The sequence below is a fragment of the Aythya fuligula genome, chromosome 8 (assembly GCF_009819795.1).
Source record: "Aythya fuligula isolate bAytFul2 chromosome 8, bAytFul2.pri, whole genome shotgun sequence".
Classification (NCBI taxonomy): Eukaryota; Metazoa; Chordata; class Aves; order Anseriformes; family Anatidae; genus Aythya; species Aythya fuligula.
In genome coordinates, this window is record NC_045566.1 from 32,351,723 (window position 1) to 32,378,128 (window position 26,406).

General features: G+C 50.4%; 2 long non-coding RNA genes across 2 annotated transcripts; one reads left to right on the forward strand and one right to left on the reverse strand.

Moving 5' to 3' along the window:
* The first annotated feature begins 1,698 nt into the window (after positions 1 to 1,698).
* Positions 1,699 to 2,134, forward strand: LOC116492004. Its single transcript, XR_004253544.1, has 3 exons — positions 1,699 to 1,836; positions 1,915 to 1,980; positions 2,067 to 2,134. It is a non-coding gene; the product is annotated as an uncharacterized LOC116492004 (long non-coding RNA).
* A 22,933-nt stretch (positions 2,135 to 25,067) lies between these two features.
* On the reverse strand, positions 25,068 to 26,155 carry LOC116492002. Its single transcript, XR_004253542.1, has 5 exons — positions 26,002 to 26,155; positions 25,858 to 25,923; positions 25,725 to 25,771; positions 25,498 to 25,634; positions 25,068 to 25,364 (listed from the first exon to the last, which is right to left on the reverse strand). It is a non-coding gene; the product is annotated as an uncharacterized LOC116492002 (long non-coding RNA).
* Positions 26,156 to 26,406: the final 251 nt, after the last annotated feature.

Genomic DNA, 26,406 nt, shown 5'->3' on the forward strand with positions numbered 1-26,406 from the left:
GGTTAAGTGTAAGTTTTAGGGTAAGGGTTAATGTAAGGGTCAGGGTAAGGGTTCAGGTAAGGTTTAGGGTTAGGGTTAGGTTAAGGTTAAGTGTTAGGGTAAGCGTAAGTTGTATGGATAAGGATAAGTGTAAGGGATAGGGTAAGGGTGTTAGGGTAATGGTAAGGTTAATGGTAACCGTAAGTGTAAGGGTAAGGGCTAGGGTAAGGGTAAGGGTAAGGGTAAGAGTAAGGGTAAGGGTATGTGTAAGTGTATGGGTCATTGGAAGGGTTAGAGTAAGGGTTAGGTAAGGATAAGTGTTAGGGTAATGGTTACGGTTAATTTTAGGGTTATGGTGCGGGAAACGTAAGGGTATGTATTAGTTTAAGGGTAAGGTTAAAGTTAAGATTAAGTGTAAGGTTTAGGTTAAGGGTTAGGGTTAGAGTAAGGGTTAGGGTTAGGGTTAGAGTAAGGGTTAGGGTTAGGGTTAGGGTTAGGGTTAGGGTTAGGGTTAGGGTTAGGGTTAGAGTTAGGGTTAGGGTTAGGGTTAGGGTTAGGGTTAGGGTTAATGTAAGGGTCAGGGTAAGGGTTGGGGTAAGGTTTAGGTTAAGGGTAAAATTATGTATAATGGTAAGGGTAAGGGTGAGGGTTAGGGTAATGGTTAGATTTTGTTAAGGGTGAGGGTTAGGGTAAGGTTTAGAATTAGGCAAAGGGTAAGTGTTAGGATTAGGGTAAGGTTTAGGGTTAGCTTAATAGTAAGGTTAAGGGTAATTGTACGAGTAATTGCTAGGGTAAGTGCAAGCGTAAGTGTACATGCTAGAGTTGTTGTATGGCTTATGATAAGGGTTAGGTTAAGGTTAAGGTTTATGTTAAGTGTAAGTGTAAGGGTAACGGAGACAGTAAAGGTAAGGGTAAGCGGAACGGTAAGGTTAAGGCTACAAGTACGTGTTAGGGTATGGGTTATGGTAAGGGTAAGGGTTAGGGTAAGGGTAAGTGTAAGGGTACGGGTCAGGGTAAGGGTTAGAGTAAGGGTTACGGTTAGGGTTAGGGTAAGGGTAAGTGTTAGGGTAATGGTTAAGGGTAAGGTTAAGGTTAAGAGTAAGTGTAAGTTTTAGGGTAAGGGTTAGGGTTAATGTAAGGGTCAGGGTAAGGGCTGGGGTAAGGTTTAGGGTTAGGGTTAGGTTAAGGGTAAGGATTAGGGTAAGGGTAAGGTATGGATAAGGATATTTGTAAGTGTTCAGGTAAAGTTAATGTTAAAGGTAACAGTAAGTGTAAGGAGAAGGGTTAGGGTAAGGGTAAGAGTAAGGGTATTGGTAATGATAAGGGTGAGGGTTACAGTAGGGGTAAGTGTAAGGTTTAGATTTAGGCTAAGGGTAAGTGTAGCAGAAAGAGTAAGGTTTACATTAAGGTTTAATGTTTAGTTTTAGGTTAAAGTTAAGGGTAAGGGTACGGGTCAGGGTAAGGGTTAGAGTAAGGGTTTGTGTAAGGGTAAGGGTAAGGGTTAGGATAAGTGTAAGGGTGCAAGCAAGGATTAGGGCAAGAGTAATTGTAAGGGTAATAGTAAGGGTTAGGGTAAGTGTAAGGGTATGGGAAAGTGTTAGGATATGGTTTAGGGGAAGCGGAAGGGTAAGGGTTAGGTTAAGTGTAAGGGGAAGGGGAAGGTAAGGGGAAGGGTTGGAGTAAGGTAGAGGGTAAGGGTAAGATTATGGTTAAAGGAAAGAGTAAGGGTAAGGAAAAAGTAAAGGTAAGGATTTGGGTAATGGTAAGGGTGAGAAGGGTTAGGGTAAGGGTTACGGTAAGGGTTAGGTAACGCAGTGTACAACCTGGGACGTCACACGCAGAGCTGCCTCTGGCAAGGTGAGTGAGGAACAGATGTAGCAGTTGTTGTGTTGTAGGTCTCACTGTTCCTCTAAGCATCCCCTCTTTGTCTTTTAGAGGTGTTGTAGCTGTTTGAAGAGGGTAGATTGAAGCATCTGCCTCGGGGGCTGGTAAGCGGCAGAGGTAAGGGAGCAGATGAGAGTAACTTACCTAGTTGTGCTGTGTCTTTAGATGCTGCATCGGCCTATGCGTTTCTTTTTCTTTCACAGGTGTCTCGCACAGGCTCAAAGGAGCAAACTGCACTCTGAAGAGCTGTGTAAGAAGAGGGGCTGGTCATGAGCTGGGTTGGAGCAGAAAGACCAAGTAGCACAAGGTGACTATGAAAGGTGTCCGTCTTGCTTTGCAGGTGCCATGGCAAACTCTCCACAGAAGTGACTAAGGATATGAAATAAGGCCAGAGAGCGACAAGGAGCGGCACGTGCAGGGATGGTTTTGAAGCGCTGCGGTGGCTTACTCTTCTGTTCATCAGGTGCCACAGGCAAGGTGGGTTGTAACATCAGTCAGTTATATTTGCATGAAAGCAGTTCACTTGAATGCCACAGTGCATCTGAGTAGGGTGTTCTAGCAGAACAAGCTTGTCTGGCACAGCGGTGCCTGATGGCAGTGTGTTTCCTCAGGTGAAGAGGTGCCTGAAGCCCCATCCTATCTAGCCTGCACACAATTATCTGAGAATGAAAGCTGCTTTCCAGTAATTCAGAAAGCCAAGTTACGTCTCAGCCTTGAGCATCTCGGGCTTTTGGGCCTGTCTGTAACATTTGGCACCAGCACTAATACTTTTTTTGGCATATGTTTAGCGTTTGGGGCCTGTGTCTGGGATTTGGGCCCTGTCTCGAACCACTGGGGCTTTGTCCTTGGGATTTGGAGCCTGCCTCTAGAGTTCAAGGCCTGTGATTAGGCTTTTGGGGTCTGTGTCTGGGGGCCGGTATCTGGGGGCAAGGGGGGGAGCTGCTTGTAGACCCTTGGGGCCAGCATTGAGGGGGTTGGGAGCTGACTCTACACCTTTGGGGCCTGCTTCTGGGGGAGGGGGGGTTGAGACCAGCATCTGGGGGAGGGGTGGGAGCTCTTTGTATTCCTTTGGAGCCTGTGTCGGGCGGGGGGAAGGGGAGGGTTGGATGGGAGCTGCTTGTACACTGTTGGAGCCTGGGTTGAGGGAGGAGGTTTGGAGCTGCTTCTACACCTTTGGGCCTGGCATCGGGGGTAGGGGGTTGGGTGCTGGTTGTAGGGGCTTGTGTTTGGGGGGGGGGCTTGGGACCTGCGTCTGGGGGAGGGGTGGGAGCTGCTTGTACACCTTTGGGGCCTGCATCTGTGGGGGGTCAGGGCCTGTGTCTAGCGGGCTGGGAACTGCTTGTACAATGTAGGAATCTGTTTCTGCAGGGTGGCTGGGAGCTGTTTGTACACTGTAGGGGCCTGTGTTTGTGGGGGGCTTGGGGGCCTCCCTCGGGGGGGCGGTGGGGGGGGGGAGGATTGGGAGCTGCTTGTATAGGGTAGGGGGCCTGCCTGGCAGGGGTTGGGAGCTGCTTGTAGAATTTGGGTCCCTGTGTCTGGGGGGGGGTTGGGGCCTGTGTCTCAGGGGTGTTGGGAACTGGTTGTACACCTTTGGGTCCTGTCTCTGGGGGGAGCTACTTGTACACTTTTGGGGTCTGTATTTGAGGGGGGTTGGGAGCTGCTTGTGCACTTTTGGACCTATGTTTAGGGGGGTTGGGAGTTGCTCATGCATTCTAGGTGCCTCCCTTTTGAGAAGGGTTGGGGCCTGCATCTCTGGGTGGTTGGGAGCTGCTTGTACACTATAGGGGCCATGGTCTTGGAGGGGGGTCTGGGCTGTTTATACACCTTTGTGGCCTGTGTTTGGGGGGGGGGGGTGGGCCTGTGCCTACGGGAGTTGGGAGGTGTTTGTTCACTCTAGGAGCCTCCATTTGGGGGTCTTTGGGGCCTCCCTTTGAGGGGGAGGGAGTTGGGAGTTGGTTGTACACCTCCGCATCCCATGTCTTGGGGGGAGTGGGACCGGTCTCTGAAGGGGCGGGTTGTGAGCTGCTTGTACACCTGTGTCGGGGGAAGGGTAGGGGGGTTGGCGGGGGGCGGGCCGGGTCTTGGGCCAGTGTCTGGGTGGAGTCCAGTTCTTGGGAGGGGGTGGTGGGGTAGGAGCTGCTTGTGGGCAGTTGGGGTCTGCATCTGGGTGTGGTTGGTGCCTGCTTCTGTTGGCAGTTTGGGGCCTCCTTGTAGACTTGTGCAGCCTGGGTTTGGGGGCTTTTCTGTAACGTTTGGGGTCTGCATTTTTGCTTTGGGATGCATCTTGAGCTTTTGAGGCCTAGCAGTAGCATTTGGGGCCTGCATCTGGGGCTTTTCTGTAGCGTTTTGGTTGCGTATTTGTGATTTGGGGCCTGTATCCAGGGTTTTGCCTTTTTTGTAGTTTCCATCTTTGTGTGTGTGTGTTTCGTTGTTGGTTGTCTGGGGTTAGGGGCAGTTTGGGGTTTGGATTAAGGTCAGTGTCATTAGCGTTAGGGGGTTGATAATAAGGGTTAGGGTTGTGGTTAGAGTTGTTAGGTTTAAGGGGAATAAGGACTTCAGGGTAAGGGGATCAAGGTTGTGGGAATAAAAATGTTGTTTTTGCGCAGTTACATCCTGTAGAGGGAAGGAAGGTGGTATTGAGATATGCTTGCAGTGATAAGACAGCTTAACAGTGTGAAATGAGTTCATCTGATTCGTGTCAATATGGAACAATGCTAGGGCCGCATGATATGATGAAAAGTCTGAGAAAACCAGAGTGGTTAATATATATAGTTCTTGTATCTTGCAAAGGAATGGTCCAGCAATTCGGGTCAATAGGGGATAAGAGAACAAAGGGGTTTCAGAATAACTGCTAACTATTACAACTGTTGCATGGGACACTATGCAAGTGTCTGCCATCCAGCCAAGATGGACAAAGGAGAAGGACAAGAGAAAAGCCTGGGAGGAAGACTACGAGCCTTCAGTATGAGCGGCCCCCAGAGGGACCACCGGAGACTGATAACGCCTGCACCAGTGGGAGGGTTTGGATTCTGGGAACTAATTAGAATAACCCTGCCTTTTGTAGAAGTAGTAATGAATATGTATTAGCCTAGCAGCATAAAAACCAGCCGCCTGATGTAACTTGTGTGCGTCTTGGTGGAGCAGAGACTCCTGGCGCACCCAGCGCTGCTTGCTTACCTCTATTCATTTAATAAATTGTAAATTTCAATTGCAATCCTATTTGGGACCCAGTCATTATTACAAGTGGGCGCTCGTCCGGGAGGGCTTTGGTTCCTGATTTCTGGTTTGATCTAGGAGAGGCACCCCCACCATTTGGTGGCTGCTCTTTGAGTCAGGTCGGAACTAATGGCATCTTGAACCTGAATAAAGGTAAGCAAAGTTTCTGATTCTTTTTTTCAGCTCCCTTGCCAGCTGCAGCACTATATTTTGCCCGTAATTGTGTGTGTGAAGATCCGAACAAAGATGACGGAGTCGTAAGCATTTAAAGCGTATACCGTTCGGTTGGGTGGGGTTCGGTTGCCTGTGTGTGTAAGAGTGTGACTGAGATGGAACTTAGTTCCGAAGCGATTGTGGAGGTCTTCTAACCGCGGTTCCAATCTCCCGCGAGGGACTTGGCCGGTGAAGGACCGAAGGGATTCCTATAGGATTTGTGGGTGTGTGATAGGTCCTCGACCCCCTGCAAGACACTCTTACTAAGGTAACCAAGGGCTGTGGGAATTGCCATAGTAAAATTCCTAGATGGGTCAGACAAAATCGAAGACCAGAGACCAGAAGAAAGGGAGCAAATTACCAGTCATACCACCAGAAAGTCCATTAGGAATAACGATTAGAAATTGGAATGATAGGGACCCCAGAAAAGGAAAAAGTAAATTAAAAATGGTCCAGTATTGTGTGACAGAATGGCCAAAGGAGCCTTTAAGACTACATGTCTTTTGGCCTGTTTTTGGATCCTTCGAAGACTGGATTTGCCAGGCCTTAAATATCCATGTTAATTCAAAGGAACCTTTTAGCCAGGAAGAAAGTGATTATGCAGGATTATGGATCAGGAGGACTTCACGTCCTTTTCCAGCCTCAATATTTACACTAAAAGCAGGTAAGAAATTTGAAGAACAAGAAGAACATGACAAAGAAAAAGAAGATAAACGTGAGCCGTTGGATAAGCTACCACCTCCATATCCTAACAATCCACCCCCGGCGGCTCCCCCTCCGGTGGCTGTGGTATCGCCACCAGTACCACCGTTGCCCCAGCTTCCACCACCAACAGCACCAGAATTAGACCGACCTCCGGCCGCATGCAGGAGAAGTAGGACGGACGTATCTGAGAGGGCTTCTCTATATCCCTTAAGGGAGGTAACTGGTGTATAACTGGTGCGCGTCTTGGTGGAGCAGAGACTCCCAGCGTACCCAGCACTGTTTGCTTACCTCTATTCATTCAGTGAATTGTAAACTTTGATTGTAATCCTATTTGGGACTTTTATTTATTATAACAGACAACCTTGTAAAACGCAGACAACCAGAATCCTTACAGCAATTAGGTGGAAATCACGGCGTAAGAAACATTACCACCTCAAAGAGTAAAAACCTCAAAAGAAATGTGACTTGTAACAGGCCAGCAGCTGTGTATTTTCTGTGAAGCACCAGCTAGATTATGAACCTTGAATAGCACAGTTAAAGGGGAAACAGGGGAGGGTCCCGGTCCTCGGCAGAAAAAAAAAGTGTATAAACTGTGTATGGAATTAGTAGGCACCCTCCTGCTTGTGGGACACCCGCCATTGTAATCTCGAATAATAATGCTACTGTACTGAGATCCTCGACTCAGCCTATGCTATTTGCTACAGATTGATTCAGGGTTTTAAGGTTTCAGGGATTGGGCACTAGGGTTGGGTTTCAGGGTAAGGGGTTTCAGGGTTTATGTTTAGGATTTTAAGGTTTTTAGGGTTGGAGTTTTAACGGTTAGGGTTTTAAGGGTTTGGGGGGTTAGGGTTTTAAGGGTTTCAGGGTTAGCGTGTTAGGGTATTAGAGTTTTTTGGGTTGTAGTGTTGATATGTTTTTTAGGGTTAGAGTCTTAAGGTTTTATTTTTGGTCAGTTATTTACGGTTAGGGTTTTAAGATCTTTTTTTGTTTGTTTGTTTTTTTTTTTTCAGGTTAGGTTCTCCAGGTCCAGGGTTTTGAGTATCCTAATTTTGGGGGTTTGGATTTTGAGCATCTTAATTTTGGGGGTTAGGCTTTTGTGTGCCCTAATTTTTTGGGATAGGCTTTCAAGCATCCTAAGTAGTTGGGTTAGGGTTTTGAGCATCTTAATATTTTGGGTCTGGGTAATGAGCATCCTCAGTTTTCAGGATAGGGTTTTGAGCATCTTAATGTTTCCAGGATAGGGTTTGGAGCGTCCTAATGTTTTGGGTTGGGGCTTTGAGCGTCCTAATGTTTTTGGGTTAGGGTTTGGAGCGTCCTAAATTTTCAGGATAGGGTTCTGAGCATCTCAGTGTTTCCAGGATAGGGTTTTGAGCGTCCTAAGTTTTTGGGATAGGTCTTTGAGCTTCCTAATGTTTTCCGGATAGGGTTTGGAGCATCTTAATGTTTTGGGTTTGGGTTTTGAGCGTCCGAATGTTTTTGGGTTAGGGCTTGGAGCATCCTAATGTTTTTGGGTTAGGGCTTTGAGCGTCCTGTTTTCGGATAGGGTTTGGAGCGTCCTAGTGTTTTCGGGATAGGGTTTTGAGCGTCCAAAGTTTTTGGGTTTGGGTTTTGAGCGTCCAAAGTGTTATAAGTTGCCCCCTTAATTAATTTTCAGAGAGCATTGTATTAATCATAGAAAGGAATTTATTGAGTAAGCAAACATCAAGCAAAACAGCACTGGGCAGCCGGGGAGTCTCAGCTCCGCCAACGGCACGCACCTCACCCCCGCCAAGGTCCCTTTTTATATCTTGCTAATTCCAGGATTACGCAGCACATCCTGGTATATTCTGCGACTGCGCGCACTGTTGCGCGCAAAAGAATTTTTAAGAATTTAAATCTCTTTAAAAAGAAAATTAAGCAAAAGAATTTTCATAGTGTCTAGGCAAGCATTATGCAGCTCCTTACTTCAGCAGGGAGCTTTCGCAACTCCCGCTCCTCAAACAGAACTCCTTGTTTTTATAATACAAAAGACAATGAACAAACATTTATGGTGTATTACCCTAAGTTTTTGGGTTAGGGTTTTTTTGCGTCTTAATGTTTTGGGGTTAGGGTTTGGTTTGGGGTTAGGGTTAGGTTTTTGGGCTAGGGCTTTGAGCATTCCTAACGTTTTGGGTTGGGTTTGGGTTTTGAGCATCCTAAGATTTTGGGTTAGGGGTTTTAGGCATAGGTCTTCAGGGGTTTAGTGTGGTAAATAGTTTGGGTTAGGTCTGTAGGGGTTTCGAGTTTTTTTGGATGTTAGGGCTTGAGGCTTTTTTTGGAAGGGCGGTGAGGGTTCCAGTGAGTAAATGCAGTTCTCGAGCACTCGGCCTGTGATTGGCCATGCTGGCTGTGCGGGGAATGCTGGTAGGTGTAGTTTTCCGGCACTGGGAGGCCATGTTGTGTGCCCAGAGCATGCCGGGAGATGTAGTTGTCGGGACTCCGGACTTCCGGGAGGCCATGTTGCGTACCCATGGTATGCCGGGAAATGTAGTTTTCGGATTCGGGACTTCCGGGAGGCCATGTTGAATGCCCAGAGCATACCGGGAGATGTAGTTCTCGGGAACTAGGGTTAGGGGCTAGGGCTGGGGCTAGAGTTAGGGTTTCGGGTGAGGGTTGGGGTTGGGGGTTATTGTTAGGGTTAGTGGTTTAGGGTTCGGCTTAGAGGGTTATGGTTAGGGATAGGTTAGGGGTAGGTTTAGAGGGTTAGGGTAAGGGTTAGGGTTAGGGGTTGGGACTGTGGTTAGGCTTAGGGTAAGGGTTAGGGTGAGAGTATTAGGGTTAGGGTTCGGGTTCAGATTAGGGTAAGGGTAAGGGTTAGGGCAAAGGTAAGTGTTAGGGTAAGGCTAAGGGTAAGGCTTAGGGTGAGGATAAGGTTTAGGGAAAGGGTTAGGTTTAGGGTAAGGGTTGGGGTAAGGGTTAGGGTAAGGGTAAGAGTTAGGGTAAAGGATAGAGTAATGGTAAGTATAAGGGTAGGGTAAGGATTAGGGTAAGGGTAAGGATTAGGGTTAGGTTTAGGGTAAGAATAAGGGTAAGCTAATGGTTAGGATAAGGGTAAGGGTTAGGGTAAAGGTTTTCATTTGTTAAAGCTGAAAAGCAGTATGCAATCTGGGACGTCACAGCCAGAGCTGCCTATGGCAAGGTGAGAGAGGAAAAGATGGAGCAGATGTTCTACTCCTAGTTTTTTCTTTATACGTAAATAAAAGGTTGAGCTAATTCCAGTTGGAAGAGTTCCAATTACTTGCTTGGTCATAATGTCTTTTAATATTGAAAGCTGCAGCAAAAGCATGGGGATTTTTGCTTCTAGAAACACCCTAGTTCTCTTGTCTGCACTATGCATGCTTTTGAGCTAAAACTGATTAAAAAATAAAAAGAAAAATCACACACACACAAAAAAATATGTACAAACGCAGCTGCTGCTGCTCTCTTCCTACTTCCTTGTGCTTTGCCCCTACCCTTCCCAGGTGATTGGATTTGGGTGCTAGTCGGGGCCAAATGGTATGTGAGTCCCAGGCATCCCCTCAGAGAGCTCATTCTGCTTGGGCTGCTCTTTGGGGTGTTTGTTTTTCCTTCGGTCAGTTGCAGGCTTCTTCAGGTGGATGAGAGTTTATGGACTGATGCGTTTCCAAGTAGCGAGGGGTACGCACATCTTTTTGAGGTAACAGCTAGTAGGATCTGTTAGAATAAACTAATGTAGTATTGATGCCTTTATTGCATGCAGTTCTTTATCAGGTGAGTAACTGTTGCGAGTAACTGAAGTCAATGTTACTTGGTGTGTTTGCTATGCAGTGCCTGTGCGGACTATTGCACGAGACACAGCTTTCTGACATCTGGCCCAGCAACTACTAAATAAGGGGAGGGGAGAAGCTGAAGAACGACCAAAGGACAAAGCCTGGGAGGAAGACTACGAGCCTTCAGTACGAGCGGCCCCCAGAGGGACCACCGGAGACTGATAACGCCTGCACCAGTGGGAGGGTTTGGATTCTGGGAACTAATTAGAATAACCCTGCCTTTTGTAGAAGTAGTAATGAATATGTATTAGCCTAGCAGCATAAAAAGCAGCCGCCTGATGTAACTTGTGTGCGTCTTGGTGGAGCAGAGACTCCTGGCGCACCCAGCGCTGTTTGCTTACCTCTATTCCTTTAATAAATCATAAACATTAATTGTAAGCCTATTTGGGACTCGGTCATTTATTACAAGTGGGACCTCCCGATGGGTGGAAGCTGTCGGGATAGCTCGGGATGCTGAGGCGTGGTGCTGCAAGGAGGTTGGTGGTCGGTGGCGCCCTGGGGCAGGCCGAATTGGGAGGGGGCGAGGCGGCGGGTGGTCGGTGGCTTCTGTGGAAAAGGCGCTTGTATGGGGGGCTGCGCGTTCAGAGGAACCTTGACAGGCTGCAGATAGGGGCAGGCAGGAACCTTTTGAAGATCAGGAGAGGGAAATGCCAAGCCCTACCCCTAGGGAGAAACACCTCTGTTCACCAGCACTGGATATCTCGATACTGAATAAGCATTTCTTCATGGAAGGGGTGCTTTGCTATTAGAACAGGCTGCCCGGGGAAGTGGTAAGAGACCCGATCCTTAAAAGTATTGAAGAGACATGTGGACATAGCCCGGGAGTCCGGCCTCCGGCAGGGCGGGAGCTGGCTCTTCCGAGCCCCTGTGCTCCGGTCTTGTGCGACGCGTTTGCAAGCAGCACCGGGTGCCGGGTCCGACATCGGACGGTTCGGGGACGGCGATTCCGGGGCCGTCGGCTAGCGGGGGCCGGCTATGTCGTGTCCCGGGGATCCGAATTCAGGGGGCGTGGGGGCCGGCCGTGCAGTGAAGCGGGGGGCTGGCGTCCGCCGGCTTCCCAGAGAGCGGGCTTTCGGTGCCGTGCGGTTCGGTGGCCGGCCGTCCCGAAAGCCTGGGCACCGGTCTTGTGCTAGACTCAGCGGGGTCCGGGGCCGAACTCGGCTTCTCGGGGACGGCGGTCGCGGTGTCCAGGTGTCCCGCCTCGGGCGGCGCGGGGCCGGCTGTCTCTAGCAGCTGGGCTCCCAAGAGCTTCTGGGCTCCCAAGCGTCGCCCAAGACCGGATCGCAGAGAATCGGGACGGCCGGCCACACCGCTGCGACTAGCACAAGCGTCTCCCGACAACGGAGCCCAGGAGCTTGCGAGGGTCAGATTCCGCGCCCCGGGATAGAGAAACGGGGAGCGCGGGTCGGCCGGCCGCAGCTTCGCACGGGACCGAACCCCCTGTCTCCGGCACGGCCAGACCCCGAGCCGGCAGACAGCAGCCTCCCGCTTCACGGCACAGTCGGCCCCCAACCCGCCCGAGTTCTGATCGCCGGGACACGGGACAGCCGGCCGCGCCGCCCGAGGCCGGACACCTGGAGCCCGGGACCGCCGTCCCTGACAAAGCCAAAGTCGGACCCGGACCCCGCTGCGGCTAGCACACGCGTCGCCCAGGACCGCAGCCCAGGACCTCGGGACGGTCGCATCCCGCGCCTCCGGCAGGAGCTACCCGGGAGGGCAGGACTGCCTTTCGCAGCTCCGCAAGAGACCGAACCTGCTGGATTCCGGGACGGCCAGAGCCCGAGCCGGTGGGCAGCAGCCTCCCGCTTCACGGCTCGGCAGGCACCCACGTCGCCCGACTTCGGACCCACGGGACAGCCGGCACCCGCGCCGCCGGAGGCCGGACACACGGGCCTCGGCATCGCCGTCCCCGAACCGCACGAAGTCACACACGGTCTCCGGTGCGTCCAGCACACGCATCGCAAAGACCGGAGCCCAGATTATAGGATCAGCCAGCCCCGCGCCGCCCGAGGTCGGACCGGGAACCCGGTGCGGTTGACACATGCGTCGCCAAAGACCGGAGCCCTGGGAAGCGTGATGGCCGGACCCCACGCAGCTCGAGTTCGGACCCACGGGACACGGGACAGCCGGCACCCGTTCCTGGCTCTTGGGGACTTGGAAGGAGTCCTGATGCTGTGCCAGCACTATGCAGCAATAGACACAACACTGGAGTGATTTCAGTGTTGTTCCAGCTACGAGTGCAGAGTGCAGCACTGTGCGGGCTGCTGCAGGGAAAAGGTGACTCTCCAGCTCAGACAGACCCAACACAACTTCCACCCCTTATTCCATAACATTTGTGTCACAATTAGGTCAGTTTAGTATATAGATGGTCTCATCACCATAGTTTTCTGTCCATTGAAGCATTTTTATGTCTGTACTTCTCTTTAAGATTAATTTTCTCCCAGTGTTAAATCTCCTTGAGGCACACACTTGATATCCCCATCTTTCTGCATCACCCACCAGGTATACCCTGGACCTTGGGCAAAGACAATCCCACGAGTGGGTTTGCCTTTTCCCATGGCAGGGGAAACCCACACCGCCTTCCCCATCCACTTCCCCACATGCACTACAGGGACTGTAGCTTCTCCCACAGTGTGTACGGGTTTTGTTTCAGCAGGACCAGCACGGCTTTCAGACCCCCTGTTGTTAACTAGCCAAGTGGCCTCTGGTAGATTTATATCCCAATGTTTCCATGTCGCAGCACGCAATGCTCGCAGCATAGTTTTTAACAGTCCATTGTACCTCTCAACCTTCCCAGAGGCTTGTGGGTGATAAGGGATGTAATACACCCATTCAATGCCATGTTTCTTGGCCCAGGAAGTGATCAAATTGTTTCGGAGGTGATTCCCATTGTCGGACTCAATTCTTTCTGGTGGACCATGTTGCCACAGCACTTGTCTTTCCAGGCCCAAGATAGTGTTTCGGGCCATGGCATGGTTTACAGGGTATGTTTCCAGCCACCCAGTAGTTGCTTCTTCCATGGTGAGTATGTACCGTTTGCCTTGGCGGGTTTGTGGAAGTGGTCCGATGCCAGGCCTCACCAGATCGAAATCCAAGCCATCTGCCCTATTCCAGGGAGACTTTACCCTCATGGCTCGTTTGATTGCAGCACAGGTCTCACACTGATGGGTAACCTGTGTGATGGCCTCAATGGTCAGTTCCTCTTTCGAGTCACTCAATATAGAGGACTCACAAGATGACTATAGCCTGGCATATGCATTCTCCAAAATCCCACAAGACCTAGGAACGCGTCTGTTTCTTTTTTGCTGGTTGGCGGAGACAGAACTGTTATTTTGTTGATCACATCCGTCGGAATGTGGCGATGTCCATCCTGCCATTTTACCCCCAAGAACTGGATTTCCTGTGCAGGTCCCTTGACCTTATTCTGTTTAATGGCAAATCCAGCTTTCAGGAGAATTGGAATTATTGTCTTCCCTTTCCCAAAAACTTCTTCTGCTGTGTTACCCCATACGATGATATCATCGATATACTGCAGGTGTTCAGGAGCGTTCCCCTGTTCCAGTGTCGTCTGGATCAGTCCATGGCAGATGGCAGGGCTGTGTTTCCACCCCTGGGGCAGTCGATTCCAAGTGTACTGAATGCCCCTCCAAGTGAAAGAAAATTGTGGCGTGCATGCTGCTGCTAGACGGATAGAGAAAAATGCATTAGCAGTATCGATAGTAGCATTCCACTTGGCTGCCTTTGACTCTAGTTCGTACTGGAGTTCTGGCATGTCTGGCACTGACAGCCCTCTTTGTTGCTGCTGTATCTTTCCGTAGCTCACGTAGCCGAGCAGCTAGGGCCGACGTCGGTTCACCGTCCCACTTCCTCATATCTTCCCCGTGGTCACGTAAATAAAAGCACAAGGTACCTCGCGGTGTGCGTCCCGGATTCTCCCTTGTTTGAGCCGGGGACTGCTGGTGCTTGAAGGCCGAAAGATTTTTCCGTCTAGGTGAGGACGAAGCTATGTGTTCATCTAACCGTTGGGACAGTCTCTCCACAGCTGAAATGCAGCCCCGTACTGGGGCAGAGAGATTTTCTTCATATTTATGAAGGTGATTGGACACGTTGTCCACAGTTGGCCCCATCCCCTCGTCCCAACCCATGACTGCCAGTGTGCTGGCATGTGTTGGGGGTGCAGCCCATACAAACTTCCGCCACATGGACGCTGTGCATTGGACTTCATCGGGGTCTTTAGGTGCCTGGGCGTTGTTTAAATCACTATAAAGCATCTCCAGCACAGCTAATTCCCGCTGCTGCTGGAATCTTATCCATATCCATAGTGGTCCCTTATCCATCCATAGTGGTCCATTTGTTTACTTGGGAGACAATACCCTCTTTGTGGGCATACCTTTCTTTCACAGCTGTTAGGATTCGCCTCCAGAGGCTGATAACTTGTGCCTCTCTTCCAATTACTCTGTCAATGAGCCTTTCTCTAGAAAGAGATCCCAGCTGCTTGGCTTCGTTGCCTTCTAGCTGTTGGGTATTGGCCCCACTATCCCAGCGTCGAAGCAGCCAAGTGAGGATGTGCTCACCTGGATGGCGACTGAAGTCTTTTCGTATTTCTCGCAGCTCACTCAAGGATAGAGACCGAGTAGTTTCTGATTCATCTATGATTTCAGTCTCTTCGTCGTGATGTTGCCGTGATAACGCTGCTTTAGAGCCGCTTGCCTTTTCCTCTTCTCCCTCATCCATAGGAGGCGCTCCTTCCCTTACTAAACAACCTGATCTCCGTTTCCACTGTTTTGTCTTTACTACAGGGGCGACTGATACCAAAGATGGTCGGTCCTCTGGGGTGGTCACAGTGTGTGCTGTCTCATCATCAAATTCAAGAACCTCCCTATCCCTTGAGGGTGCTGGGCAATGTTAATTGACATCTGATAGGCGTAAGCCAGACCCCAGCAGAGTGCAGCCAGCTAGTGGAGTTCTCTAGTATTGCCAGGGTCAGGGCATACATCTTTCAAACATTCTACCAACTTTCTTGGATTTTGTACTTGTTCAGGGGTGAAATTTAGAACCATTGGAGGAGAAAACCGTGATAGGTACCTGCCCAAATCCCCCCATACACCTTGCCACCCACAACTTTGTCTGGGGACAGGTCCTTGGATAATATTCTTAATAAACTGCTTTGCCTTGGGGAAGAAGACAAACACTAGACCTAGTAATAGGACGATAATATCTCACCAGGGGTATCCAAGATACTGAAAGGCTGCTGTAATTAGCCCACAGGGAGAAAAGTAGAAGGCACCACACCCGATATTATTCACTGATTGACTGCTGGGGGCAAAAAAGAAGGCACTGTAATTCTTAATATTTTCAATAAGATAATCTCCAGGAGACCAGGAGGATAACAATGCCGGGCTTGAATACCAAACAAAACTGAAGGCCAGTATGTTACAGCACAACATGATAAAAAAAACAAGCACAGACTTCAACATTTTCTCCGATCGGATGTAAAGGAAAAAAGAAAACAGAGAGTGGGCTACATACAACATATCCACACAGAAAAGTATTACCAGAAAACCGAGCATTATGACAACCAATATGTTAGTTGTAAATACTTCAATCAACACTATTGTTATCTCAACCCTCGAGCCCCACGTTGGGCGCCAAAAAGGACAGTGGTGGTTTTACTCAGGTGGGCAGCCGAGCTCCACCACAACCGCTCTCTCACTCCCCCTCTCCTCAAAGAGGAAGGGGGAGAAAATACAACACAGAGAACTCGAGGTTTGAAATAAGAAAGGTATAATTAATGGGAAAGGGAATGGGGAGAAAAAGAAACAAAAGAAACAATAAGTCCGCATGGAAGCAAAGAGAGAGAAAAAATTATTCTCTACTTCCCATCAGCGAGCGGTGTTCGGCCACGTCCTGGGAAGCAGGGCCTCAAACGCGTAGTGGATGTTCAGGAGGAAGAGCCCCCTCCCCCACGAGACCTCCCCATTTTATTGCTGAGTGTTACAGAACATCGGGTGTTACAGAATATCCTTTTGGTTGGTTTAGGTCAGCTGGCCCGACAACGTCCCCTTCCCATCACTTGCCCACCCCTAGCCTACTAGCTCTTGGAGGCTTGGAAGGAGTCCTGATGCTGTGCCAGCACTATGCAGCCACAACACTGGAGTGATATCAGTGCTGTTCCAGCTACGAGTGCAGAGTACAGCACTGTGCGGGCTGCTGCAGGGAAAAGGTGACTCCAGCTCAGACAGCCCCAACACACGGGGTCCGGGTCCGACCTCGGGAGGCTCGGGGACGGCGATCCCGAGGCCCGTGTGTCCGGCCTCCGGCGGCGCGGGTGCCGGCTGTCCCGTGGGTCCGAAGTCGGGCGACGTGGGTGCCTGCCGAGCCGTGAAGCGGGAGGCTGCTGCCCACCGGCTCGGGCTCTGGCCGTCCCGGAATCCAGCAGGTTCGGTCTCTTGCGGAGCTGCGAAAGGCAGTCTTGCCCTCCCGGGTAGCTCCTGCCGGAGGCGCGGGATGCGACCGTCCCGAGGTCCTAGGCTGCAGTCCTGGGCGACGCGTGTGCTAGCCGCAGCGGGGTCCGGGTCCGACTTTGGCTTTGTCAGGGACGGCGGTCCCGGGCTCCAGGTGTCCGGCCTCGGGCGGCGCGGCCGGCTGTCCCGTGTCCCGGCGATCAGAACTCGGGCGGGTTGGGGGCCGACTGTGCCGTGAAGCGGGAGGCTGCTGTCTGCCGGCTCGGGGTCTGGCCGTGCCGGAGACAGGGGGTTCGGTCCCGTGCGAAGCTGCGGCCGGCCGACCCGCGCTCCCCGTTTGTCTATCCCGGGGCGCGGGATCTGACCCTCGCAAGCCCCTGGGCTCCGTTGTCGGGAGACGCTTGTGCTAGTCGCAGCGGTGTGGCCGGCCGTCCCGATTCTCTGCGATCCGGTCTTGGGCGACGCTTGGGAGCCCAGAAGCTCTTGGGAGCCCAGCTGTTAGAGACAGCCGGCCCCGCGCCGCCCGAGGCGGGACACCTGGACACCGCGACCGCCGGCCCCGAGAAGCCGAGTTCGGCCCCGGACCCCGCTGAGTCTAGCACAAGACCGGTGCCCAGGCTTTCGGGACGGCCGGCCACCGAACCGCACGGCACCGAAAGCCCGCTCTCTGGGAAGCCGGCGGACGCCAGCCCCCCGCTTCACTGCACGGCCGGCCCCCACGCCCCCTGAATTCGGATCCCCGGGACACGACATAGCCGGCCCCCGCTAGCCGACGGCCCCGGAATCGCCGTCCCCGAACCGTCCGATGTCGGACCCGGCACCCGGTGCTGCTTGCAAACGCGTCGCACAAGACCGGAGCACAGGGGCTCGGAAGAGCCAGCTCCCGCCCTGCCGGAGGCCGGACTCCCGGGCTATGTCCACATGTCTCTTCAATACTTTTAAGGATCGGGTCTCTTACCACTTCCCCGGGCAGCCTGTTCTAATAGCAAAGCACCCCTTCCATGAAGAAATGCTTATTCAGTATCGAGCTAGCCAGTGCTGGTAAACAGAGGTGTTTCTCCCTAGGGGTAGGGCTTGGCATTTCCCTCTCCTGATCTTCAAAAGGTTCCTGCCTGCCCCTATCTGCAGCCTGTCAAGGTTCCTCTGAACGCGCAGCCCCCCATACAAGCGCCTTTTCCACAGAAGCCACCGACCACCCGCCACCTCGCCCCCTCCCAATTCGGCCTGCCCAGGGCGCCACCGACCACCAACCTCCTTGCAGCACCACGCCTCAGCATCCCGAGCTATCCCGACAGCTTCCACCCATCGGGAGGTCCCACTTGTAATAAATGACCGAGTCCCAAATAGGCTTACAATTAATGTTTACGATATATTAAAGGAATAGAGGTAAGCAAGCAGCGCTGGGTGCGCCAGGAGTCTCTGCTCCACCAAGACGCACACAAGTTACATCAGGCGGCTGCTTTTTATGCTGCTAGGCTAATACATATTCATTACTACTTCTACAAAAGGCAGGGTTATTCTAATTAGTTCCCAGAATCCAAACCCTCCCACTGGTGCAGGCGTTATCAGTCTCCGGTGGTCCCTCTGGGGGCCGCTCGTACTGAAGGCTCGTAGTCTTCCTCCCAGGCTTTGTCCTTTGGTCGTTCTTCAGCTTCTCCCCTCCCCTTATTTAGTAGTTGCTGGGCCAGATGTCAGAAAGCTGTGTCTCGTGCAATAGTCCGCACAGGCACTGCATAGCAAACACACCAAGTAACATTGACTTCAGTTACTCGCATCAGTTACTCACCTGATAAAGAACTGCATGCAATAAAGGCATCAATACTACATTAGTTTATTCTAACAGATCCTACTAGCTGTTACCTCAAAAAGATGTGCGTACCCCTCGCTACTTGCAAACGCATCAGTCCATAAACTCTCATCCACCTGAAGAAGCCTGCAACTGACCGAAGGAAAAACAAACACCCCAAAGAGCAGCCCAAGCAGAATGAGCTCTCTGAGGGGATGCCTGGGACTCATATACCATTTGGCCCCGACTAGCACCCAAACCCAATCACCTGGGAAGGGTAGGGGCAAAGCACAAGGAAGTAGGAAGAGAGCAGCAGCAGCTGCGTTTGTACATATTTTTTTGTGTGTGTGTGATTTTTCTTTTTATTTTTTAATCAGTTTTAGCTCAACAGCATGCATAGTGCAGACAAGAGAACTAGGGTGTTTCTAGAAGCAAAAATCCCCATGCTTTTGCTGCAGCTTTCAATATTAAAAGACATTATGACCAAGCAAGTAATTGGAACTCTTCCAACTGGAATTAGCTCAACCTTTTATTTACGTATAAAGAAAAAACTAGGAGTTGAACATCTGCTCCATCTTTTCCTCTCTCACCTTGCCATAGGCAGCTCTGGCTGTGACGTCCCAGATTGCATACTGCCTTTCAGCTTTAACAAATGAAAACCTTTACCCTAACCCTTACCCTTATCCTAACCATTAGCTTACCCTTATTCTTACCCTAAACCTAACCCTAATCCTTACCCTTACCCTAATCCTTACCCTACCCTTATACTTACCATTACTCTATCCTTTACCCCAACTCTTACCCTTACCCTAACCCTTACCCCAACCCTTACCCTAAACCTAACCCTTTCCCTAAACCTTATCCTCACCCTAAGCCTTACCCTTAGCCTTACCCTAACACTTACCTTTGCCCTAACCCTTACCCTTACCCTAATCTGAACCCGAACCCTAACCCTAATACTCTCACCCTAACCCTTACCCTAAGCCTAACCACAGTCCCAACCCCTAACCCTTACCCTAACCCTCTAAACCTACCCCTAACCTATCCCTAACCATAACCCTCTAAGCCGAACCCTAAACCACTAACCCTAACAATAACCCCCAACCCCAACCCTCACCCGAAACCCTAACTCTAGCCCCAGCCCTAGCCCCTAGCCCTAGTTCCCGAGAACTACATCTCCCGGTATGCTCTGGGCATTCAACATGGCCTCCCGGAAGTCCCGAATCCGACAACTACATTTCCCGGCATACCATGGGTACGCAACATGGCCTCCCGGAAGTCCGGAGTCCCGACAACTACATCTCCCGGCATGCTCTGGGCACACAACATGGCCTCCCAGTGCCGGAAAACTACACCTACCAGCATTCCCCGCACAGCCAGCATGGCCAATCACAGGCCGAGTGCTCGAGAACTGCATTTACCAGCACTCACTGGAACCCTCACCGCCCTTACAAAAAAAGCCTCAAGCCCTAACATCCAAAAAAACCTCGAAACCCCTACAGACCTAACCCAAACTATTTACCACACTAAACCCCTGAAGACCTATGCCTAAAACCCCTAACCCAAAATCTTAGGATGCTCAAAACCCAAACCCAACCCAAAACGTTAGGAATGCTCAAAGCCCTAGCCCAAAAACTTAGGGCGCTCCAAACCCTAACCCCAAAACATTAAGACGCAAAAAACCCTAACCCAAAAACTTAGGGTAATACACCATAAATGTTTGTTCATTGTCTTTTGTATTATAAAAACAAGGAGTTCTGTTTGAGGAGCGGGAGTTGCGAAAGCTCCCTGCTGAAGTAAGGAGCTGCATAATGCTTGCCTAGACACTATGAAAATTCTTTTGCTTAATTTTCTTTTTAAAGAGATTTAAATTCTTAAAAATTCTTTTGCGCGCAACAGTGCGCGCAGTCGCAGAATATATACCAGGATGTGCTGCGTAATCCCAGAATTAGCAAGGTATAAAAAGGGACCCTGGCAGGGGTGAGGTGCGTGCCGTTGGCGGAGCTGAGACTCCCCGGCTGCCCAGTGCTGTTTTGCTTGATGTTTGCTTACTCAATAAATTCCTTTCTATGATTAATACAATGCTCTCTGAAAATTAATTAAGGGGGCAACTTATAACACTTTGGACGCTCAAAACCCAAACCCAAAAACTTTGGACGCTCAAAACCCTATCCCGAAAACACTAGGACGCTCCAAACCCTATCCCGAAAACAGGACGCTCAAAGCCCTAACCCAAAAACATTAGGATGCTCCAAGCCCTAACCCAAAAACATTCGGACGCTCAAAACCCAAACCCAAAACATTAAGATGCTCCAAACCCTATCCGGAAAACATTAGGAAGCTCAAAGACCTATCCCAAAAACTTAGGACGCTCAAAACCCTATCCTGGAAACACTGAGATGCTCAGAACCCTATCCTGAAAATTTAGGACGCTCCAAACCCTAACCCAAAAACATTAGGACGCTCAAAGCCCCAACCCAAAACATTAGGACGCTCCAAACCCTATCCTGGAAACATTAAGATGCTCAAAACCCTATCCTGAAAACTGAGGATGCTCATTACCCAGACCCAAAATATTAAGATGCTCAAAACCCTAACCCAACTACTTAGGATGCTTGAAAGCCTATCCCAAAAAATTAGGGCACACAAAAGCCTAACCCCCAAAATTAAGATGCTCAAAATCCAAACCCCCAAAATTAGGATACTCAAAACCCTGGACCTGGAGAACCTAACCTGAAAAAAAAAAAAAAAAAAAAAAAAAAAAAAGATCTTAAAACCCTAACCGTAAATAACTGACCAAAAATAAAACCTTAAGACTCTAACCCTAAAAAACATATCAACACTACAACCCAAAAAACTCTAATACCCTAACACGCTAACCCTGAAACCCTTAAAACCCTAACCCCCAAATCCTTAAAACCCTAACCGTTAAAACTCCAACCCTAAAAACCTTAAAATCCTAAACATAAACCCTGAAACCCCTTACCCTGAAACCCAACCCTAGTGCCCAATCCCTGAAACCTTAAAACCCTGAATCAATCTGTAGCAAATAGCATAGGCTGAGTCGAGGATCTCAGTACAGTCGCATTATTATTCGAGATTACAATGGCGGGTGTCCCACAAGCAGGAGGGTGCCTACTAATTCCATACACAGTTTATACACTTTTTTTTTCTGCCGAGGACCGGGACCCTCCCCTGTTTCCCCTTTAACTGTGCTATTCAAGGTTCATAATCTAGCTGGTGCTTCACAGAAAATACACAGCTGCTGGCCTGTTACAAGTCATATTTCTTTTGAGGTTTTTACTCTTTGAGGTGGTAATGTTTCTTACGCCGTGATTTCCACCTAATTGCTGTAAGGATTCTGGTTGTCTGCGTTTTACAAGGTTGTCTGTTATAATAAATAAAAGTCCCAAATAGGATTACAATCAAAGTTTACAATTCACTGAATGAATAGAGGTAAGCAAACAGTGCTGGGTACGCTGGGAGTCTCTGCTCCACCAAGACGCGCACCAGTTATACACCAGTTACCTCCCTTAAGGGATATAGAGAAGCCCTCTCAGATACGTCCGTCCTACTTCTCCTGCATGCGGCCGGAGGTCGGTCTAATTCTGGTGCTGTTGGTGGTGGAAGCTGGGGCAACGGTGGTACTGGTGGCGATACCACAGCCACCGGAGGGGGAGCCGCCGGGGGTGGATTGTTAGGATATGGAGGTGGTAGCTTATCCAACGGCTCACGTTTATCTTCTTTTTCTTTTTCATGTTCTTCTTGTTCTTCAAATTTCTTACCTGCTTTTAGTGTAAATATTGAGGCTGGAAAAGGACCTGAAGTCCTCCTGATCCATAATCCTGCATAATCACTTTCTTCCTGGCTAAAAGGTTCCTTTGAATTAACATGGATATTTAAGGCCTGGCAAATCCAGTCTTCGAAGGATCCAAAAACAGGCCAAAAGACATGTAGTCTTAAAGGCTCCTTTGGCCATTCTGTCACACAATACTGGACCATTTTTAATTTACTTTTTCCTTTTCTGGGGTCCCTATCATTCCAATTTCTAATCGTTATTCCTAATGGACTTTCTGGTGGTATGACTGGTAATTTGCTCCCTTTCTTCTGGTCTCTGGTCTTCGATTTTGTCTGACCCATCTAGGAATTTTACTATGGCAATTCCCACAGCCCTTGGTTACCTTAGTAAGAGTGTCTTGCAGGGGGTCGAGGACCTATCACACACCCACAAATCCTATAGGAATCCCTTCGGTCCTTCACCGGCCAAGTCCCTCGCGGGAGATTGGAACCGCGGTTAGAAGACCTCCACAATCGCTTCGGAACTAAGTTCCATCTCAGTCACACTCTTACACACACAGGCAACCGAACCCCACCCAACCGAACGGTATACGCTTTAAATGCTTACGACTCCGTCATCTTCGTTCGGATCTTCACACACACAATTACGGGCAAAATATAGTGCTGCAGCTGGCAAGGGAGCTGAAAAAAAGAATCAGAAACTTTGCTTACCTTTATTCAGGTTCAAGATGCCATTAGTTCCGACCTGACTCAAAGAGCAGCCACCAAATGGTGGGGGTGCCTCTCCTAGATCAAACCAGAAATCAGGAACCAAAGCCCTCCCGGACGAGCGCCCACTTGTAATAAATGACTGGGTCCCAAATAGGATTGCAATTGAAATTTACAATTTATTAAATGAATAGAGGTAAGCAAGCAGCGCTGGGTGCGCCAGGAGTCTCTGCTCCACCAAGACGCACACAAGTTACATCAGGCGGCTGGTTTTTATGCTGCTAGGCTAATACATATTCATTACTACTTCTACAAAAGGCAGGGTTATTCTAATTAGTTCCCAGAATCCAAACCCTCCCACTGGTGCAGGCGTTATCAGTCTCCGGTGGTCCCTCTGGGGGCCGCTCGTACTGAAGGCTCGTAGTCTTCCTCCCAGGCTTTTCTCTTGTCCTTCTCCTTTGTCCATCTTGGCTGGATGGCAGACACTTGCATAGTGTCCCATGCAACAGTTGTAATAGTTAGCAGTTATTCTGAAACCCCTTTGTTCTCTTATCCCCTATTGACCCGAATTGCTGGACCATTCCTTTGCAAGATACAAGAACTATATATATTAACCACTCTGGTTTTCTCAGACTTTTCATCATATCATGCGGCCCTAGCATTGTTCCATATTGACACGAATCAGATGAACTCATTTCACACTGTTAAGCTGTCTTATCACTGCAAGCATATCTCAATACCACCTTCCTTCCCTCTACAGGATGTAACTGCGCAAAAACAACATTTTTATTCCCACAACCTTGATCCCCTTACCCTGAAGTCCTTATTCCCCTTAAACCTAACAACTCTAACCACAACCCTAACCCTTATTATCAACCCCCTAACGCTAATGACACTGACCTTAATCCAAACCCCAAACTGCCCCTAACCCCAGACAACCAACAACGAAACACACACACACAAAGATGGAAACTACAAAAAAGGCAAAACCCTGGATACAGGCCCCAAATCACAAATACGCAACCAAAATGCTACAGAAAAGCCCCAGATGCAGGCCCCAAATGCTACTGCTAGGCCTCAAAAGCTCAAGATGCATCCCAAAGCAAAAATGCAGACCCCAAACGTTACAGAAAAGCCCCCAAACCCAGGCTGCACAAGTCTACAAGCAGGCCCCAAACTGCCAACAGAAGCAGGCACCAACCACACCCAGATGCAGACCCCAACTGCCCACAAGCAGCTCCTACCCCACCACCCCCTCCCAAGAACTGGACTCCACCCAGACACTGGCCCAAGACCCGGGCCCGACCCCCGCCAACCCCCCTACCCTCCCCCCGACACAGGTGTACAAGCAGCTCACAACCCGCCCCTTCAGAGACCGGTCCCACTCCCCCCACCCCCCCAAGACATGGGATGCGGAGGTGTACAACCAACTCCCAACTCCCTCCCCCTCAAAGGGAGGCCCCAAAGACCCCCAAATGGAGGCTCCTAGAGTGAACAAACACCTCCCAACTTCCCCAGGCACAGGCCCACCCCCCCCCCCCAAACACAGGCCACAAAGGTGTATAAACAGCCCAGACCCCCCTCCAAGACCATGGCCCCTATAGTGTACAAGCAGCTCCCAACCACCCACAGATGCAGGCCCCAACCCTTCTCAAAAGGGAGGCACCTAGAATGCATGAGCAACTCCCAACCCCCCTAAACATAGGTCCAAAAGTGCACAAGCAGCTCCCAACCCCCCTCAAATACAGACCCCAAAAGTGTACAAGTAGCTCCCCCCAGAGACAGGACCCAAAGGTGTACAACCAGTTCCCAACACCCCTGAGACACAGGCCCCAACCCCCCCCCCAGACACAGGGACCCAAATTCTACAAGCAGCTCCCAACCCCTGCCAGGCAGGCCCTATACAAGCAGCTCCCAACCTTCCCCCCCCCCCCCGAGGGAGGCCTCCAAGCCCCCCTAAACACAGGCCTCTACAGTGTACAGGCAGCTCCCAGCCACCCCCAGATGCTGGCCCCGAAGTTGTACAAACAGCTCCCAGCCACCCTGCAGAAACAGATTCCTACATTGTACAAGCAGTTCCCAGCCCGCTAGACACAGGCCCTGACCCCCCACACATGCAGGCCCCAAAGGTGTACAAGCAGCTCCCACCCCTCCCCCAGACGCAGGTCCCAAGCCCCCCCCCCAAACACAGGCCCCTACAACCAGCACCCAACCCCCTACCTCCGATGCCAGGCCCAAAGGTGTAGAAGCAGCTCCAAACCTCCTCCCTCAACCCAGGCTCCAACAGTGTACAAGCAGCACCCAACCAACCCTCCCGTCCCTCCCCCACCCCCCCGACACAGGCTCCAAAGGAATACAAAGAGCTCCCACCCCTCCCCCAGATGCTGGTCTCAACCCCCCCCGCCCCCAGAAGCAGGCCCCAAAGGTGTAGAGTCAGCTCCCAACCCCCTCAATGCTGGCCCCAAGGGTCTACAAGCAGCTCCCCCCTTGCCCCCAGATACCGGCCCCCAGACACAGACCCCAAAAGCCTAATCACAGGCCCTGAACTCTAGAGGCAGGCTCCAAAACCCAGGACAAAGCCCCAGTGGTTCGAGACAGGGCCCAAATCCCAGACACAGGCCCCAAACGCTAAACATATGCCAAAAAAAGTATTAGTGCTGGTGCCAAATGTTACAGACAGGCCCAAAAGCCCGAGATGCTCAAGGCTGAGACGTAACTTGGCTTTCTGAATTACTGGAAAGCAGCTTTCATTCTCAGATAATTGTGTGCAGGCTAGATAGGATGGGGCTTCAGGCACCTCTTCACCTGAGGAAACACACTGCCATCAGGCACCGCTGTGCCAGACAAGCTTGTTCTGCTAGAACACCCTACTCAGATGCACTGTGGCGTTCAAGTGAACTGCTTTCATGCAAATATAACGACTGATGTTACAACCCACCTTGCCTGTGGCACCTGATGAACAGAAGAGTAAGCCACCGCAGCGCTTCAAAACCATCCCTGCACGTGCCGCTCCTTGTCGCTCTCTGGCCTTATCTCATATCCTTATCCACTTCTGTGGAGAGCCTGCCACGGCACCTGCAAAGCAAGACGGACACCTTTCATAGTCACCTTGTGCTACTTGGTCGTTCTGCTCCAACCCAGCTCATGACCAGCCCCTCTTCTTACACAGCTCTTCAGAGTGCAGTTTGCTCCTTTGAGCCTGTGCGAGACACCTGTGAAAGAAAAAGAAACGCATAGGCCGATGCAGCATCCAAAGACACAGCACAACTAGGTAAGTTACTCTCATCTGCTCCCTTACCTCTGCCGCTTACCAGCCCCCGAGGCAGATGCTTCAATCTACCCTCTTCAAACAGCTACAACACCTCTAAAAGACAAAGAGGGGATGCTTAGAGGAACAGTGAGACCTACAACACAACAACTGCTACATCTGTTCCTCACTCACCTTGCCAGAGGCAGCTCTGCGTGTGACGTCCCAGGTTGTACACTGCGTTACCTAACCCTTACCGTAACCCTTACCCTAACCCTTCTCACCCTTACCATTACCCAAATCCTTACCTTTACTTTTTCCTTACCCTTACTCTTTCCTTTAACCATAACCTTACCCTTACCCTATACCTTACTCCAACCCTTCCCCTTACCTTCCCCTTCCCCTTACACTTAACCTAACCCTTACCCTTCTGCTTCCCCTAAAACATATCCTAACACTTTCCCTTACCCTTAAACTTACCCTAACCCTTTCTATTACCCTTACACTTACTCTTGCCCTAATCCTTGCTTGCACACTTACACTTATCCTAACCCTTACCCTTACCCTTACTCAAACCCTTACTCTAACCCTTACCCTGAC